Source organism: Apodemus sylvaticus, chromosome 1, assembly GCF_947179515.1.
Source record: "Apodemus sylvaticus chromosome 1, mApoSyl1.1, whole genome shotgun sequence".
NCBI lineage: Eukaryota > Metazoa > Chordata > Mammalia > Rodentia > Muridae > Apodemus > Apodemus sylvaticus.
This window is the reverse complement of record NC_067472.1, coordinates 132,991,438-133,010,558: the sequence shown is the minus strand read 5'-3', so window position 1 is coordinate 133,010,558 and position 19,121 is coordinate 132,991,438. Positions and strand designations below refer to the sequence as shown.

General features: G+C 40.4%; 1 protein-coding gene across 7 annotated transcripts in view; it reads left to right on the top strand.

Annotated features, from left to right (window-relative positions):
• Nucleotides 1-8,652: 8,652 nt before the first annotated feature.
• Nucleotides 8,653-19,121, top strand: part of Akap13 (A-kinase anchoring protein 13) — a 283,839-nt gene continuing 273,370 nt past the window's right edge. For all 7 annotated transcript variants that reach the window (XM_052160563.1, XM_052160546.1, XM_052160555.1 and 4 more), the window contains exon 1: nt 8,653-8,843. The gene's annotated coding sequence lies outside the window, so the exon portion shown is untranslated. The remainder of the gene's footprint in view (nt 8,844-19,121) is intronic.

Below are 19,121 nucleotides of genomic sequence, written 5' to 3'. Positions count from 1 at the left end.
TGAATCTGAATAACAAGAGAAACCACCATTTAGGACTTCCTAAAGTGGGCCTACCTGTCTGGAGGATGTAGAGTAGACCCTTGCCTCTCGAAGTGGATTTTCTAAAACAACAACCAGAAATTTGTTCAGAAATGTAGACTCCCAGAACCTCAGATTTATTGTATTGTAATCTACATTGAACAAAGTCTTCTAGGTGATTCACAAACACAGTGCTGGGCTGTTAGTACTTAGTACCTTCTGAGGTCCCTTAAAAATCCCAGAGAGGTGGGGTTGTGGAATGGTGTTCTCTCTTATCACTGGAACGGTAACACAGGAACATCACTGCTGTCTTTATAGCAAATAAGCCAGGTTCTAAGAGAAGGTCATTCATTAGTAGATATCCAAGCACTAGGACACAAATGAGTTCTTAGTCAGGATCCTTGATTTAAGGTCCCTTAAGGAGTGACCAACTAACTGCCCATGGTGGGATACTTTGTGATAGAGTCAGGACTAAAAGCAAGGCTCTCATCCCCTCTCCTTGGGCCAGATTTTCACTTTTTATTTTCCCTCATGTAGCCAAGGCTGATTTTGACTCTGCTACATAGCTGAAGCTGCCTTTGAACTGCTGACCTTTGGGCCTTCATCTACCAAGTGCTGACATTACAGGAACGGGTCAGTTTTTAATACTGACAAAGAGACATTAGAGTGAGTGTGGGAAAGGGTGGTCAGTCACAAGAAAGAGAGGACCTGAAAGAAAATTGCCTCATAAAGATGAACTCAGAAGCTGGGCAGTGGTGGTGCATGCCTTTAATCCCAGCACTTGGGAGGCAGAGGCAGGTAGATCTCAGAGTTCGAGGCCAGCCTGGTCTATAGAGTGAGTTCTAGGACAGTCAAAGCTGCACAGAGAAACCCTGTCTTGGAAACAGCAACAACAACATCAACAAAGGATAAACTAAGAAAATATATGTGAGAACCAGGTCTACTCAAAAAGCAGCACGTTTCAGCTAATGCTAGGAGCATTTCTAATAGAAAATGCTGAATGCTTCAGCCTTCCTTTCTAAACCATTTCCATTCCTTTGTGTTAGCCACTTTCCATCTGGTACCCTCCTCCTGCCCTAGCCCTTGTCACAAGTAGCACCAGGATGGCATTCAGGATGTCTATTTATCCTTGCCACTCTTCATTATGATCTCCCCAGTCTCATCTCAGCCTTGCAGCACTCTGTTCTCAGATACCCCTTCCTCACCCAACCTCAAGATTCGCTAGAGACTCTACCTCTTCATACTGATCCAGCATCCCCTTAACCCTTTTTTACCCTGTCTCTCCAGACATATTCTTAGTACTACTACAAGGTACAGCATTTGTGAAAAATGCTGTCTTTCCTCTGGTGTGTATTATACATTCAACAAAATCTCCATTCAAAGTCTAACAATTTTTCCACTGATCTGTGAGCATAGGAGATGGTTCAATCTTCTGGTGTCCTCTTCAATTTCTTATTTCAAAGCCTTAAAGTTGTTGTTTTTTTTATTATACAGGTATTTTACTTTCATGAAGAGAGTTATTCCAAGATCTTCTCTCTATATATTTTAGTTAATTTGGCTAAGGTTTAATCAATCTTACTGATTTTCTCTAAGTTCTAAGAACCAACTCTTTGTTGCATTGATTCTTTATATTACTTTGTTTCTAGTTGAGTTATATAATCCTTGGGTTTGATTCTTTCTTTTCACCTATTCTCTTTAGGGTATTTCTTGTTCTTGTTCTTCTTGTTCCTCTTGTTCTTCTTTTTCTTCTTGTTTTTCTTGTTCTTGTTCTTCTTCTTGTTCTTCTTGTTCTTCTTCTTCTTGTTCTTCTTCTTGTTCTTCTTCTTCTTGTTCTTCTTCTTGTTCTTCTTCTTCTTCATCTCCTCCTCCTCCTGCTCCTCCTCCTCCTTCTTTTCTCATCCTTCTCCTTCTCCTCCCTCTAGATATTTCAGATGTGTTGCTAAGTTATAAATATGAGAACTCTCTAGCTTTTTTTTAAGTAGGCATTTAGTACAGTGAACTTGCATCTTAAAACTGCCTTCATTGTGTCACATATATTTGGGTATGTTGTGTTTTCATTTTCAAATGAAAAGTAATTTTCATTAATTCAAAAATTACTTGAAGTTTCCAACTAGATTTCGGTTTTAATCCATTTTTCATTCTGTAGTGAGTTCGATTTCTATGACTTCGCATAATTTCTGCTCTTTCTGTTGTTGTTGTTGTTGTTGTTGTTGTTGTTGTTGATATCCAGCTTTAATCCATGATGGTCAAATAGATGCAGAGTGTTATTTCAATTTTAAATATATTTGTTAAGGCTTACAATGTTTCCTAGCATGTTATCGATTTTTGAGAAAGTCCCATGAGCTCCAGAGAAAAAAAGTATAATCATTAGGGTTTGAGTGAAATATTCTGTAGATGTCTGCTAGGTCCATTTGATTTGTGACATTATGTAACTCCAACATTTCTCTGTTTAGTTTTTGTCTGGATGACCTGTTTATTGGCAAATGTAGAGTACTGAAGTCATCCACTATCACTGTGTGAGGTTAATATCTGGTTTCAGCTGTAGTAATGCTTGTTTTTTGAATTTGGGTATATTACTTTGCTTTATAACCCAAGAATTATATAACTCAACTAGAAACAAACAAAATAATATATCCAAATTCAAGTGTTTGGTGCATAAATGATTAGGATTGCAATATCATCTGGGTGGATCGTTCCTTAAATGAATTTATAGTTTCTTTCTATATCTCTTCGGTTTAGCTTTGCTTTGGAAACTATTTTATAAGATATTAAAAGGCTATGCCTACTTGGTTCTTAGATCCATTTTCTTTGAGTACCTTTTTCCATTCTTTTACCCAGAGATATTTATTCTTAATGGTGCGTTATGTTTCTTGGATGTAGACATAGAGCTGGATCCTTTTTTTTTTTAAATCCTGTTTGATAGTGTCTTTTTATTGGGAAATTGAAACCATCTATATTAAAGGTTATCAAACAATTTTTATTGATTCCTGGTTTTGGTTTTGTTGTTAATGGTGGTTTATTTGTTTGCTTGCTTTTTGTTTTGATTTGTTGAAGGAAGAGTTGGTTTTTTGGCTTTTGCTTTTTGTTTCCTGATTTTTGGAAACTGGTTTTCTCTGTGTAGCCCTGGCTGTTCTGGAACTCACTTTGCAAAGCAGCCTGGCCTCAAACTCAGAGATCTGCCTGCCTCTGACTCTGGAATGCTAGGATTAGCACCACCACCACTTATTATAACCACCAGCTGCTTGTTATTTTGTTTTTATGGTGCACGTTTTCATCTCTCTTTTGACTTACTGTTTTTTAGATTATGTTTTGTGTCTTCTTGGGAGTGGTTAACTTCTTCAGGCTGAAACTTTTTTCTGGTGCCTTCTGTAGTTCTGGATTGATAGATATAAAAAAACTGCTTTAATTTGGTTTTTGTCATAAAATATTTTTTTCTTCCATCTATTTTGGTTGATAGTTCTGCTGGGTATAGTTATCTGGGCAGGCATCACTGGTGTCTTAGATTTTTGTAGAACATCTGTTCAGGCCTTTCTGGCTTTCAGAGTCTCCATTGAAAAGCTGCTTATTATTCTGATGGCATTGCCTCTATAGGTGATTTTTTGGCATTACAGCTCTCATTGTTATGTAAGTTTAGTGTTTTGATTATCATGTGTCATGAGTCACTTATTTATTTTTTTTTCAGAACTGTCTATCTGGTGTTCTGTATGCTTGTACCTTGAAAACCTCATTCTTTAGATCTGGGACATTTTCTTCTATTATTTTGTTAAAAAAATATTTTGTGTGCCTTTCATTTGGGTTTCTTCTTCTTCTATCTCTATCCTTTATAGGTTTTGTCTTTTAACAGTATCCAAGATTTCCTGGATGTTTTGTGCCTAGGTTTTATTTTATTTTAAATTTTACATTTTCTTTGACTGGACTATCCATTTCTTCTACCTTGTCTTCAAGACCTGAAGTCCTCTCTTCATGCTTTTTAATCTGTTGGGTTTTTTGGGTTTGGGTTTTTTTTTTTTTTTATCTTAAGCTTTTCAATTCAGTTTGGGTTTTCCTTAGTGTTTCTGTTTCTACATTCATCTCTTGAAATGTTTTCAATATTCTATTCAACTGTGTTTTCACAAGTCTTCATTAAGGCATTTATTCATATTTGTTCAAATATGCCTAAACATAGTCACATTGGTATTTTAAAGTTCTTGTACTTCAGCTAAACTACATCTCTTAGGGTCTATTAGGATACAACTAATGGCTTCTGGAGGAGGCATATTGTCTCAGCTGTTCCTGTTTATGTTTTCGTTATCTTGACTTATGCTGGCTGAAGTATTTCTTACTGGAGATATCTGGTCTAATCTTTGTTGACTGGGTGTTCCATTCTTTGGTTGCCATTGTCTACTTGGGGTCCTAGGCAAGTGTAGTGGTTGTGGGGTTCCTTATAGAGGGCACATCTGTATCTGTGGGTCGTGACACAAAGGAATGGAGGTAGGCTAGGAGGAAAGGCTGAGAGGGTCTGTGGGAAAGAACCAGGAAGATTCTGTCTACACCAAAGGCTAGGTCTCTGGATGTTTGGTGTGTGGCGGGAGGTGAGGTTCAAATGGCAGTAGTCAAATTGAATGTCTGCATGTAGAAGAATGAATCTAGATCCTTAAATATCACTCTGAAGAAAGGTCTAGATGGATCAAGGACATCAACATAGGATCAGCTATCCCAAAACTGATAGGAGAGACAGCAGGGCAATAGTCTTGAACAATCGGCACAGAGGCGGCGTTTCTGAATGGGGCACTAGTAGCATGGGCAGTAAGACTAATTATTAATAAATGGGACCTGATGGAGCTGAAAACTTGTATATAGTCAAGGACCGTATATTTTCCATAATTTTGGCAAAGCAGCAGCCTATAGAATGGGAGAAGATCTTTGTCAAGACTATCAAATTATACATCCAGTAGAGGGTTAGTATCTAAAATATATGAAGAAAAAAATGAACATCAAGAAAACAAATAATCCAACCCAAAAGTGCAGTACAGAACTAAGCAGAGAGCTTAGATGAAATGCAAAAGATGAAATGCAATGGCTAAAAAACCCTTAAAGGCATGTTCAACATTCTTAGCCATCTGGGAAATGCAAATTAAAAGTACTTTGAGATTTCATTTTACAGGGGTCAGAATGGCCAAGATCAAGAAAAGAATATGCACATGTCGCTAAGGATGCAGGGAAAGGAGAGCACTTATTTATTGCTGGTGGGAATGCAAACTTGTCTAGCCACTATGTAAATCAGTGTTGTGTTTTCTTAGGAAGCTGGAAGTCAACCTACCTTGAGATCCACCTATATCATTTTTGGATATATACCCAAAGGGTTCTACATCTTATTACAGAGATCCTTGCTCATCCATGTTCACGGATGCTCTATTCGTAACAGCCAGAAACTGGAAACAGCCTAGATATATACCAACTGAAGAATGGATAATGAAAATATGATAGATTTATACAATGGAAAATTTTCTGCTATTACGAAAATCATGGAATTCACAGATAAATGGATAGGAAAAAACTTCCTGAGTGCAGTAGCATAGATTCCCAAAGACAAATATTTTATGTTTTGTCTTATATGTAGGGGCAATAGAATATATTGCTATGGGAAGATAACAGGGAAACTAGGAGGATTAAATTGAAATGAGAATAGGAGAGAAGGTTAAGAAAGAGATTATGGGGAGGGACAAGTACAACTAAAGGACTTTTGAAAAGCCAATGTGGAAACCTACTGTGGAAGCTTCCTAAAATGCATGAACCTACGAAAGAAATCTCAAAGGAATCACTAAATAATAGGGGAGACAACTAACCATTATATGTCACTCCGTAAAACCTCTAGTACCAGGAATGGGTGATATTTTGTTTTGTTGTTGGCCAAAGGGGCCCTAATGGAAACCTTCATGTATCGCAGGCTATTTCTACTCTCCACAACCTGATGGTAAGGCCCTATTGCTGAAGAAAACACCTACTTGTGTCATCAAACATGGAAGAGTTGAGCTGGTACCTAACTAGAAGCTTCAAGTTTACTGACTTGCTGTTATGCTGCTGGAAGCTACTCTGTAAGATAGCCAAGTAGAAAAGTAATCATTGATGCTATCCAGCAACAAAACCTGCGACTTAGAACAATGACCTGAAGACATAACATATTAGTTGAATAGCGGCACACAGGTTATGGGAGCAATCAATCACTTTGTGATTCCATGAAATGGAACCCAAACCTACACTGCTAAAATGGCTAAGAACTTGAAACTAGATAGGTGACAGGTCTTGGGGGAAACTATTATTATTATTCTGCTAAAGGAACATAGCAATACAATGACTCCTAATGTCGTATGGTTATACTCATAAATGCCTTGCTCAATCCACATCAGAGAAGTTTCTTGTAGTAGATGGGAATTAACACAGAGACCAACATGTGCACAATGTATAGAGCATGACAAACATTGGAGCATTAGTCTTAGATGGGATGTTTTAACCAAACCTCTCCCTTCAAGACTCAGGGAGGAATGAGGAAGAGGAGGCAGACAGATTGTAAGAGACAGGTGATGATTACAGGCAAACAGTGACTTCCAGACATAATAAGACTGATATGCATATAAACTCATGCAGACAGTGGTGGCGCACACAAGATTTGCAAAGGTTCAAGCCAGGAGCCTCAGCATCCAGAGGCAGAGAGTGGTCATGGACTCCGAGCCTCTAAGCAAGAAGATATATGCAATCAATATGCCTGGGTAAAGAAACAATCAGTTTTTTTCCAATGCATTTTCACTGGGTTTATCAATCACATTCCAGGACAGGCCTCACGCTCTGGAATTATTGGCCAACACGAAATGAACTCAGTGGCATCTTTGTGAACTTTTTGTTTCATTTTGCTTGGTTTTGGCTTTCTTTTTCTTTTTGGATTTGATTCTGGATTTGATTGTTTGATTTCCATTTTTTTTTTTTTTTTTTTTTTTTTTTTTTGTGTACGAAGGAAGAAGAGAAAAACCATGAAGTTGGATGAGAAGGGAGGTGGGGAGGATTTGAGAGGAATTGGAGAGTGGAAAAACACATGAACAAAACATGTTATATGAAACATCTTTTCAATTAAAGTAATTTTAAAAAGGGAAAATGACATTTAACAACAGAAATGCCTGGTACAATCATCAGGCACTCGTGATATTTTCTGTTAGATATGCTGGTGATGGTAATGACCTTGCCTGGATTAAAACTTCCCAAATGACAGTGACTTCCCAGCAACCACATGATGGCTCACAACCATTCTGTAATGGGATCTGATGTACGCTTCTGGTGTGTGTCTGAAGACAGCTATAGTGTACTCGTGTAAATAATAAATAATTAATTATAAATAAATATTATAAAAAACAACAACAAAAAAACCCTTATCCATTGTGTTCAACTTGTACTGTCTATATATACATGTGTAATCTGGAGCATGGTTGACCAGAATGGGGCCAATACTTAAAAGAAACTGACTCTCCCTTTCCTAGTGACAATCAATTGTCAATAGCTCCTTTTAAGACCTGACCCCACCACCACCTGCTCCCCCACAGTGGTGGCACACGCTTTTAATCCCAGCACTTGGGAAGCAGAGGCAGGAGGATTTCTGAGAAGGAGGCCAGCCTGATCTACAGAGTGAGTTCCAGGACAACCAGGACTACACAGAGAAACCCTGTCTCGAAAACAAGACCTGACCCCCAATGAGATATTTATCTTAGGGGTTCAGCCACATGATATTTTCATATTCATAGGTTTTTATCACCAAAATAAAACTGCAAAGCCAGTACTGCTGGGATTCTATTCTGTTCCTTCCCAGTCAATATCCTTCTCCTCCTAGGAAATCACCTTTCTTACTTCAACCACTATAAATACTGAGCTGCACAGAAAACCTCACATTTCTTGCTTAATAGTCATAATCCCTGGTTTCTTTTCAACTTTCTATTGACTGAAGAAATAATATGTCAAAATAGTTTGGCATCATAGGCATATTTTCTCTTAATAACACATTAGAATATGTAACTATCAAAAAGAAGTTTCTTCTTGTATTAATTAATGTTATCTCTCAGTCACCATTGGCACATGTCCATACTTTGTTTCTCCGAAGCCACTAGATTATTTCTGAAGTCCATGGCAATTCAAAGGCAATGATTTTGTGGTGATCAAATAGCTCAAAGAAACAGGATACTCTGCGACAGTCTGCATCCGTCAGCGTACCATTCACCATGGGTATCCAACACACTTTGAGTACATTGTGTCGCTCCACCTGGACTCTAGGAAGACTCCATTAGAGTCAACGTGTGCTAAGTGCTCCTACTTAGGTAAGCACCAGGCGCACAGAAGAAGGGTGGCTTCCGGAGATGGGGCGGATAGGAGAAGGTGGGTGGGCATTTCCCCAGCAGCTGCTGCCAGCCACCCGACTTTGATCACTTTGCCGCCTGGCAGCAGTGGTGGTCAACCTCATCGTTCCTTAGCAACCGGAGCCAACTGCCGAGACGCACTTCCTATTGGTTGTACAGAATGTGATGGGCAGTCTAACTGTCCAATAGAAACTTTTAGGCTTGTCTTGTTGCCCCACCTACCCCCGGGCCTGCAGGCGGCGCATGCGCGGGTGGGCAGGGCTGTGTGCAGGGCGGTCGCGGAGCGGGAGCTGCTGCTGCTAAGCGCTTGGGCTCGGTCGAGACTGCGGTGCTTGCTCCTTGCTCCAGCCGTCACCACCGCCGCCGAGGGAGCGGCCGCCTATTGTCCTTCTCCGCAGCCAAGGCGCGGAGCTGCTCCGGCTCGGCCCGCGGGGGAGCCCGGGGAGCCGCACGGTGAGAGCACAACTTAGTTGAGGGACTTGAGGGAAGTTTGGGCGTCTGAGGAGGGGGCGCGCGCGCAGCCGCCCCTCCCCCTCGGCTGCTCTCGGCCGCGCGCGCAAGCTGCGGGCCGCGGGGGCGCGCAGGCGCGACGCGGGTGGCGGACCCTTCTTAGTCTCCGCAGCCCTGGGTGGATAGCGCGGCCGCCGATCCCGGCCTCTTCGGACCCAGGTTCCCCTGCTGCCTGCTTCTGTAGCGCCTGCTGCGGCTCTCCTCTGAGGGACGGCTGCTCGGTGGGGCGCGCCGCTCCAACTGAGTGTGCAGCCACGGGAACGAGCAGCTCCCCGGGGCAGTCGAGCAGGGTAAACACTGCGCGCCCCGGCCACCTTTGGGGGCTTTTCCGCGCTTTCTCCTGGGGAAGGGGGGGGGGCGCGGTCGTCGCCCCTGGAACGGTGGCGCATTCGGCTCTTCTGCCACCGAGCCCTAGTGCCAGCACTTTGAGAACTAGCGAATCGCTGCTTTTCTTAAATAGGCTCCTTGACACTTAACTGGGGTGCGAGACGCACCCTCAGTTTATTTCTCGCTAAGAAAGTGTCTTTCGGCTGAAATATTGGGTCACTTTAAGTATCTAGATCCTACTGTGAACTCAGGAGTTCACAATGAAAATAAATTGGGCAATCTTTGAGTGTTTCAGTCTTTGCTTTTCCACTTCATAATGAAGTTATTTTGAGAGTTCATTGCCTTGGGCAGATTTACAAAGTGGTGTGCCTTTTTGTCTGTCTGCTTGTTTTGCTGCTACCCTCACGATTTCCAGAAGTCACTTACTCATTTTCCCCCCTTAAACCTTTGAATTGCCCGGGTCAGGAGAAGCGCTCTAGTTCTTGAAATGGCATATAGTCGAGATGTCTCTGAGATAAACCAGTGTCACTTTTGTACACTTTCGTCTCTTGGGGACTTAAAAACTGCTTTAAGCACTTGCTCTCTCAACTTTTCAGTGGAATCATTCCACTGCATCTCTTGACTAGACTTGCGCTATGAGGGTAATTCAGTTTTAGTTCCCTAGAGGAACGTGCTTAAGTATCATTCATCCTGAAACACAATGGCCCCCGTCACTTTGTGTTAATTTCAGTTGTATTTCTTTGACATCTGTTAAACTTTACAATTTTCTTTGAAGGCTACCGCAAATGGCATTTTGCTTTGTTTTCTATGTGAATAACATGGAGAAGTGGTGTTTGGGTTTTCTGTTCTGTTTTTGCCTTTTCTTTATATGAGACCCAGCTTCGTTTACCTGATGAAAAAGAGGGAAAATATTTTGAAGGCACGGGGATTTGGTACTCAGAATCTTGGTGCTTAATTTTCCTTTCCGGGGTGGGTGTGGTGAGCAAAGGAGGTGGACAGAAGTTGGAAGTTGTTGGCTAGTTACATAATGTAAACGAATACTGCCTGCAGAACCGGGTGACCAGGACACCAGTTGCTTTCCTTCTCTGGACTGTGATAACATGTTACACATACTTTTATTCTAGGGTTCCTTAGAATGTATTTGCTTCACTAGATGGGAACTATATGTAGTATAAATGGCCTTTTCTAGTCCATTTACTTCTAAAGGACTGTGATGGGCAGTATTTTGCCATGCTGTTTTTTTTCTAGAAAAGTCCACGCAGTTGGTGTTTAGCTTTTGTTTGATTTGGGTGAAGTGATTTTCACTGGCTACTGATAAGTGTACACAGGAGAGACCCATTAGTTCTGGGGCCTTGTACAAAATGGATAATTAGTTTGCACATCTGTGGTGAAATTTAGTTTAGGAGACTTTAAGTCTTCTCTCTTGAAATAGGGTCTCACTACAGAGCTCAGGCTGGTCTTAAACTTACGGAGATCTACCTGCCTGCATGCTGGAATTAAGTGCCTAGCACTCCCCCTCCCCCAACTCCCCTTGTGTGTGTGTATGTGTGTGTGTGTGGGTGCCTTGTAGTGTATGCTGGCTCAAGGCTTCCTTGCCTTGGTTTCCTTAGGGCTAGATAACATGTATGTATGTATCACTTTCCCCAGCTTTAATTTGCTGATTTGTTCTAGAAAATAACTGGGCTTTAAAGAGTACACTGTGGATTTCAAAAAAAAAAAAAAAAAGATTGCAGGTTTGAAATCCATCCCTCATACTCTCCCTTGCTGAGACTCTTAAACTGCTGAAGAGATTCATTCATTCCTGGCTCTTTTCATTCCTTCACTGTGACATTGGGAGGGAGCATAGTTGAGAAGAAATTCACTGTTTGGAGTTATGTGAATTTGAGTTCAGGTCCTCCCCTTTCTTTGGACCTTATGCGTTGCACTTAGCTCTGCTGCTTGTTTCTTTCCTCATAAGGGGTAGTGATATTCCACGTCCTTAGGAATGCATGAAGTGGTCTCAGATACTTAGTACACTGTCCAATATTATATTCTGCTTCCTGGTGGCCAAACAGATAATTTTGATACAGTTTTACATGGGTTTTAAAAAGTGTTTTTAAAGCGACATTTCTGGACAGAAGATGGTTAAGTGGGTAAAGGCACTTGCCACCAAGCCTGATGACCCAAGTTTGGGTCCCACACCCCCAAGTAGTAGAGGGAGAGAACCGGCTCCTGAAAGTTGTCCTCATTCCACATTTACACTGTGGCACTTAACTTCAACCCTAAAGGCACAAATAAATGTAAAAGATGTCATCTGAACACAAGGATGAGAGAAACTATGCCATGTCCTCACTGGTTAGCCTTCCTTTGAGCGGGATTCCATGCCTTGGTAGGAATGAAATCTGTACAGCTGTATAGTGTGAGAAATGACAAGAGAAATTGTTTTCAGTACTAGCAAGAGTTTGACTTAGTGATTGAGACACTATGAAAATGATAGCCCTTGTAAAGGAAAGCATTTAATTGGGGCTGTTTAGAGTTTCAGAGATTGAGTCCATTGTCATCGTGGGAGGGAACATGGTAGCATGTAGGCAGAAATGGTGCTAGAGAGATGGCTGAAAAGTTTTACATCTGGATCCTCAGGCAACAGAGATAGAGACAGAGACATAGAGAGCTTCTAGGTCTCGCTTGTGCTTCTGAAACCTCAGAGCCTACCCCTGACATAATTCCACCAATAAGACCATACCTTTCCACAACAAAGCCACACCCCCTGACCATCCATATAGCCCCATTGGCTAATAAGGCCACACCTCCTAACTTTTCAAAGTGTGCCATTGCCTGATGAGCAAGCGGTCAACTCTGTGAACCTATGGGGGCACTCTCATTCAGACCACCATAATGTCTAAGTTATAGTCAGTTTAACTTTTCCTTTGTTTTACTTCGGTCCTGAAAACAATATGTGTGGCTTTATGACATTGTTCAGGGTTGCTCAAGATAGAAGTGAATGGAATGTTAGCAGAATACATAGTTTAGAGACTTAAGGACACCACTCACTTGCTTTCTCAAGTGCCACTTTTACAGAAGGAAGCAGTGGTCAAAGTCACTTAGTACCAAGTGTGCCAACTTAGTACAGAATGTTTAAAGTGCCAGACAGAGTGGATAAGTTTTAGAACTGCTTACCTGATCAAACTTAGAGATGGTATAAACATCCCTGACCAAGCATGATGCTTGCTTGTCTTAAAGTTAGTCCTGAGTTAATACTAATAAGGACGAATATCCACATGGAAGTGATTGTCCTTGTGTTGTGTGGCCTGCCTAGCTTACTGTTTGTGGGAAGAGAGAAAGAAGGTAGCTGTTTGTAGGAAGAAGTTTATTTCATGCACATGTTGCAAATTTACAGTGTTCTAGTCCATCTTTGTATTGATAGGGTCATCATAACTAAATCAAACCCATTTTCATCAATCCTTGCTGAGAAGTTGGACCTGCAGATCTGGTACTGAAATACTGTGCTTGTCTGAATTCTGTGTAGAGTAACCAGGTGCTTTTTTTTTCTTTCTTTTCAGAACTGTATCTTGGTATGTTTGCATGGTGTGGATAGTGAGTGAGTGAAAGAAAGGGGGAAGGGGTGAGGTGTTTGCTCTTTATGCCATGGTGTAGGCTTCTTGTAAGAATTTTTATTTTCTCATCAGAAGCCTACTCTTGATCACAGAATTAGCCACCACCACCCAAAATAATGAATTATTCTTGAAAGGTTAATTACTTGTAGTATGCTTTTGGTCTTTTTAACTTGAGATACCAATGCAGGGAAAAACCCGTAGAGTTAAAGATTTAGTTTTGCAGAACCCAAGGGTGGTTCTTTCATGTTGATCTCTACTAAAAGCACATGGTATGTTGACAGCAGCATCCACACACTGCCACTTACCGGCAGTCTGATCTTGAGCAAGCCATTTTATCTTTCTCAGACTTAGTATCCTTGCTTATTACAGCCCCATCCCCCCAGTATTATCCTGTCAGCTAAATGCTACTGTTGTGAGAAACACAGGCCAGAAAGCACCATGTTGTGTGGTGCTACACTTTCAGTGATTGTCTCCTGGTATGGATAAAATATAAATCCCAGTCCCCAAGGGGAAACCTGCTACTAGCTTCTCTGTTATTCCCCCAGGGAAGCCAGCTAAAATATTGTAAGATGTCTACCCTCCTCCTTGACTGGGAAAGCTGACTTGTTTTCATTTTCTATCTGGCTCTTCTCACATTTTCTTTTACCAAATATTTATGAGGAAATATTAGTTAAATTAGCTTTTAGTTCAGCCTGCTTGTTGTTAGATGCAAGTTACTGTCTACTCAGCAACTGACCTGGGCCTCCAGGGTTTGATGTCAGGTGAGACCACAGTGAACCAAGACTGTCAGAATGTAGGAATCAGATCACAAAGAAGGTCAGTGTAGCTGCTGTTGTTTACCATCATTTTCATACTTAAAATTTAATATTTGTTTACTTAGTTTTCTGTTCTACATGCACTTTATTTTCCATTCATTCATTACATTTCTCAACAGCCCCCTCAGGGAAAACACGCAAACAAGAAATCTTGAGAATGAAATTATTAACCCATTCTTAGGATAAGAAAAGGTTTCTAAAGTTACTTGACAGTGACCATGTAGCTAGCCAGTAGGACTTTATGCTGTTATTATTGATCAGTTACTATGATTATTGATTACTATGGCACAGAAGTCAGACTTTTCGATATCATTGATATTGTCATATGAAACTTGAAGTCCATTTAAAAACAAATCAAGTTTGTCCAGGTTATTATAGAATGCAATAAAGCACACCATTTTAAGGACTGGGTTTAGTGAGTTTATGACAAAGTATCCTTGCCTACAACTCAGCACAGTCAAAACAGAACATTGTACTACCATTTTCAGGGTAGATATGTCTGCCACCTTTTTGGCCAGACTCTTCAGTGCTCATCTCCTGTCCCCTTTACCATAGGCAACCCCTAGGGTTCTATGTTTTTGGCACTATAGTGTCTTCTTAGCTAGCCTGCTGCCTGTTTTTGTAAATAAGGTTTTCATGAGGTGCAACCACACTCATCTTGTCTCTGGCTGCTTTGGAGCTCTGGTTGCAGCTTAGAGTGGTTAACGCAGAGACTTCCACACAGGTGGCCTTGATACTACCTAACATCCAGTTATTCACATCTAATTTAAACAATACTATATCTTTCAACATATATTTTATTTCAACTAGCATTCATTTGAAAAAAATTATTGAGAGCTGGGTAATGGCACCTTGGTAAAGTGCTTAATGTGGTAAGCTTGAGTACCAGGTGTGACATTATGTGTCTGTAATCCGAAGGCTGGGAGGTGGAGGATCCCCAAGGCTCCCTAGCCAGCTAGTCTAGCCAGTCTGAGTTCCAGGTTCACCAAGTGACTCCACCTCAAGAATAAGGCCAAGAGTGATAGGTGGAAGACTGTGCACATCCACCTGCCCTCCATATGTACTTGTGCCAGCATGAGGGTCTGTGTATAGATGTGCACACCATTCACAGATTCAAGCTAGGGAAAAGCAAGCTTCACTCCATACATTGTTACTATGCCTTTAGTCTCCCTTAGGTTTCATTCATACATTTATTCAAATTCACTGACTTTAGTGTATAATGCCTTCTAAATTTTGACAAATGTGTATTTTCATCTAACCACTGCTTGAATTAGAATAGTACTTTCGTCCTCCCAGATTCTCAAATCCTTTTGTAGGTAATTTGGTTTTCACTCCTTAATTTTCAGAATCCATTAATCTGTTTTCTGTCTTCATGAGTTTTGTTTGCTTGTTTGTTTTGTGGTTGATGATCCCTTTAAAGATCGTTTAGGACTAGGAAGATAGGTCAATTGTTGTGTGTCTAGGATGTACAAAAACCTAGGTTTGATCCCTAGTAACAAATAACTTGGAATATGGTGGTGAATGCCTATAATCCCTGTACTTGGAGTGGGATGCGGGTGGAGGCAAGAAGATCACAAATTTGAGGTCATCTCTTTCTACATAGGGAGTTCAAGGCCAGCCTGGACTATATGAGAACTGCCTCAAGCCACGGTGTGGGGTGTGTGTGTGTGTGTGTGTGTGTGTGTGTGTTGGGGGCTGTCATAAAAGTGGAGTTATATAGAATGTAACCTTTTTGTATGCTTAATAATGCTGTCTTTTCAAGTGATTTTTCTCCATTCTTCAGTGATATATCTGTTTAGAATCTGCCCATTCTAAAAATTGAGTTTTTTTGTATGTAGTAGTTTGGCCTAGAACTCTGTAGCTGAGGATAGCTTTGAGCTTCTGTTCTTCCTGCCTCTACCTCCTGAGTGCTGAGAATATAGCTCTGTGTCACTTCATTGGCTTTATGTGATGCTGAAGATTGAACCGGAGCTGTCCTGTATTCTACCACCTGAGCTATATTACTTTACATTTTTTAAATGAAAGACCAAACCTCAGACCAGAACACTTAGGGAAGCACTCTACCTACCATTGAGCTATGTGCTTCAGGATCTGCAGTTTTGTTTTTTGAAGCAATGGGATCCACCCCAGGGCCTTTTGCATGGTAGACAAGGGTTCTGCCTGGAGCTATCTATATAGCTCTACTCAGCAGCTATTATACATTTTCTGGGTTGACATTGGATTGAGTCTGTAAGTACTTAGGAGGTAACAGCAATCTTTGTAATATTGAGCCTCAAACATGACACATCTGCTTATCTAGGTCTTTGGTTTATTATTGGTGGTGTACTTTTCAGCATTCAAATCCTGTGCGTTTTGTAAGCTTTATTTATACAGCAAATGGTTTCCATATATGTGGTTTCAGGATCCATGATTACAGTTGCTCATCTCAGTAAGCAAGATGAGTATTACAGTAAGACATTTTGAGAGGGAGAAAAAAATGTGTGCTGTTTAGTTGGTTTTTTTTGTTTGTTTGTTTGTCTTTGTTTTGTTTTGTTTTTAGTTTGTCAGTTTGATACAAACTAGAAGAGGTGAAATCATCTCTGAAGTATTAGGAGGCTGTGGTCCAGAGTGGCCAAGCTTTCTCTCAAGCTTGGTAATATGTAAGAGTTTCCCAAGTAGGACTGGTTTTAGCAGCATGGAAGCTGCAGTATTTAGAAGGCCATGTACCATGGAGCAGATCAGAGTTGAGGAAGAGGCCTGGAGAGGTTGTTGGTGAAGACGCAGTCTTAGCTAGAGTGAAGACCCCCAAAGACAGTGACAGACATAGAGTGGAGCTGGTCTGAGCTTCTGAGACAAAATGTGTTTCCGATGGCAGAACCCAAGAAGTAGTAGAGCTGCCTGAGCCACTGGAGCCCAGATCAGGGTCCTGGGCGTTAGACACTGAGCTAGTTACACTGTTGGAATTTGGTGTTGTTAAGCATGAGAAATGTGTCCTGGTTCTTCCATCTTGGAGCAAGAAAGTATTTAACTTAGTTTTTACTTTACAGGAGTCCACAGTTGAGAGAATTTTGAATTGTAAGAAGACTGTGGAACTTAGGTACTTAACTGTTTTATATTGTAAAATTAATGGAAACTTGAGATGAGCTATTGGATTGTTTTAGAATCCAAAATATATCAATCTTAACTTTGGTTTTTAGAAGTATCGATTTTTGTTCTAGCTGATGGCCATGCAAAAGGTGGTGGACATTTGAGAGACTTTTGTAAATCTGACATTTTCTGTTACCTATGGATCACTTAGAAAAGCTCAGAATGACTTGGACGTTATGTGTATATGCACATCTCCTTGGCCTAGCCATTCAATCTTGTTTAAAGTAGGTGGTTTTCTGAAGTGGATTGTTGTTATGCAAAGCTTCCATGGAAGTGATTTGTTACTTCTGACAAACTGAAGAAGATTTTAAAAATTCTCCTTAACGTCCCTCAACAGAACATCTAGACTCTGAATACAGAGAAACTCCCCTCTTTGAGGGACTTAGGAAAACACTGTAGCCACAAGAGTTGAGAAATAGTGTAAACGTTTATTTGGTCACATGAGTGTAAATATTTATTTGATCACATGAAGCTTTGGACCTGGCAAAGGTACTTTCTCTTTTTGAAGATTAAAGGAATGCATAGGTCAGTGGATAGGAATGGCCAAAACTTGTCCAGGCCTTCCTTCCAAAATGGCTCTGCATATATGCATACTTAGAGCATAGGTCAATCTGGAGTGATCTTTTGAGGACATTTCCCAGTGTTTTTTAAATAGGTCAGTAAAGGGAAGAAGTTGTATGTCTCTTTATGTGTTCATTTACTTAATTTGCAATCCTCTTGATTATACTATATAAGGTAGATATCCACCCCCCTTTCAAAGATTTGGTTTTCTTCTCCTGAGTAAATAAACTATGCCTTTTATCTAGGGTTTTTGATATATTCTAGTTTTATTGTATATGTTATAAGCCGTGTTTTTTTCCTTTCTTACCCTGATATAATTATATCCAAAGTAGTCAGCTTAAAATTCCAACTTGTTCTCGTTATAAGAAATCTTTGTGGTCTGCTCTTAAAAGTTTTCCTGGAATTCTTAAAAAACATGCTAGGCTTTCATGTTTGTGCCTGGAAAGTAGCAAGAACTTGCCAGTAGTTTTTTTCTCATATGCAGTGACCGTTGTGGATGGGAGCCAATAATTAACGTTCACACGCTTGTTCACATCTTCAAAGTGTTTTACAAACATTTAATTAGTTCATGCTTAACTTATGTACTAGAAGTTGGAAAACCAGTTTTTAAGGTTCATTTTAGCAGTGAACCTTAAAAGTTTTAGAAGTTTTTAAGGTTCATTTTAGAAGTGTTGGGGTGCAAAGGAGAAAAATACAGGTGGACAAGCTTCCCTTGATACCCTAGCCTTTGGCTCAACATGACTTTGAGGGTTGTATAACTTTGGGTTAATGCAAGAGTGGACTGGGGAAAAGAACATTGGGTAGAATGTTTGGGGAGAGACATGGATAATTCACTTTCAACTCAACTTTTCCTTTATGTGGGCCTATATGTGAGGATTGTCCTAATTCATTTCTATGAGCATTCTGAAGAATAGGTTTTGACTGGAGGAGACTCTGGAAAATTAGAATACATGCTAATACATGCTAATTTGTGGAGGGATCATCTTTGCCAGTTTCCTCACTGTGCTTTTGATTTTCTTCTCCCACCCCAGTATTGAGCCAGGTTGTCCAGTGGAAGGAGACACTGGTCTCAATTATGCTGTGTTTCTTTCACATTAGCTGTGTGACTTGGCCTGGCCAGAGCAAAAGTTTCTGCTCTTTGTTACTGTTCTGTAACTTTGTTCAGTGACATTACTTATTTGATTTAGTTTAATGATTTTGAGACAAGCTTTCACTTTGTAGCTTGCCTGGATCTCATTTATATAAATCTGCCCTGGAACTCCATGTAGTCCTCTTCAGCTTTAAGAGTACTGAATTGGAATTGTTTTTTAGGTGTAAGTCACCACACCCAGTTGTGAAATTGTATTTGTCAATGACTCAGGTTTTAATAGTGAAAAAACCTTATTGTTTTCCTGTGTAAGACTGACTATATCAGATTGTATTTCCTTAGTTGGCAAGTGAGACACAGAATAACACTTCCCTGTGATTCTCTGGAGAATCTATGTCATTCACCTGTCTTTTGAAGGACTCAGCTTCTTAGAAGTTCTGTGTTCATGAGGATACTAAGGTATGCTTAGGAGTAAAGAACGTTTTGCTAAGTTCTGTAGTAAAGTGTAGTTTGTTCTTGTTCAAGGTGTTCACTTGTTTTCTTCTAATTTTATTTGTAGCACTTGACTGTATGTTTGCTCATGGCTAAGAGGTTCTGTGGAGGGCTTGATGTGTGTTCATATGGAGTACTGTTAGATGCCAGGGCTCTGCTTTGTAGTCATGATCAACTGGATAGACAAATACGGTAGACTTAGGACAAACACAAGGTAAAG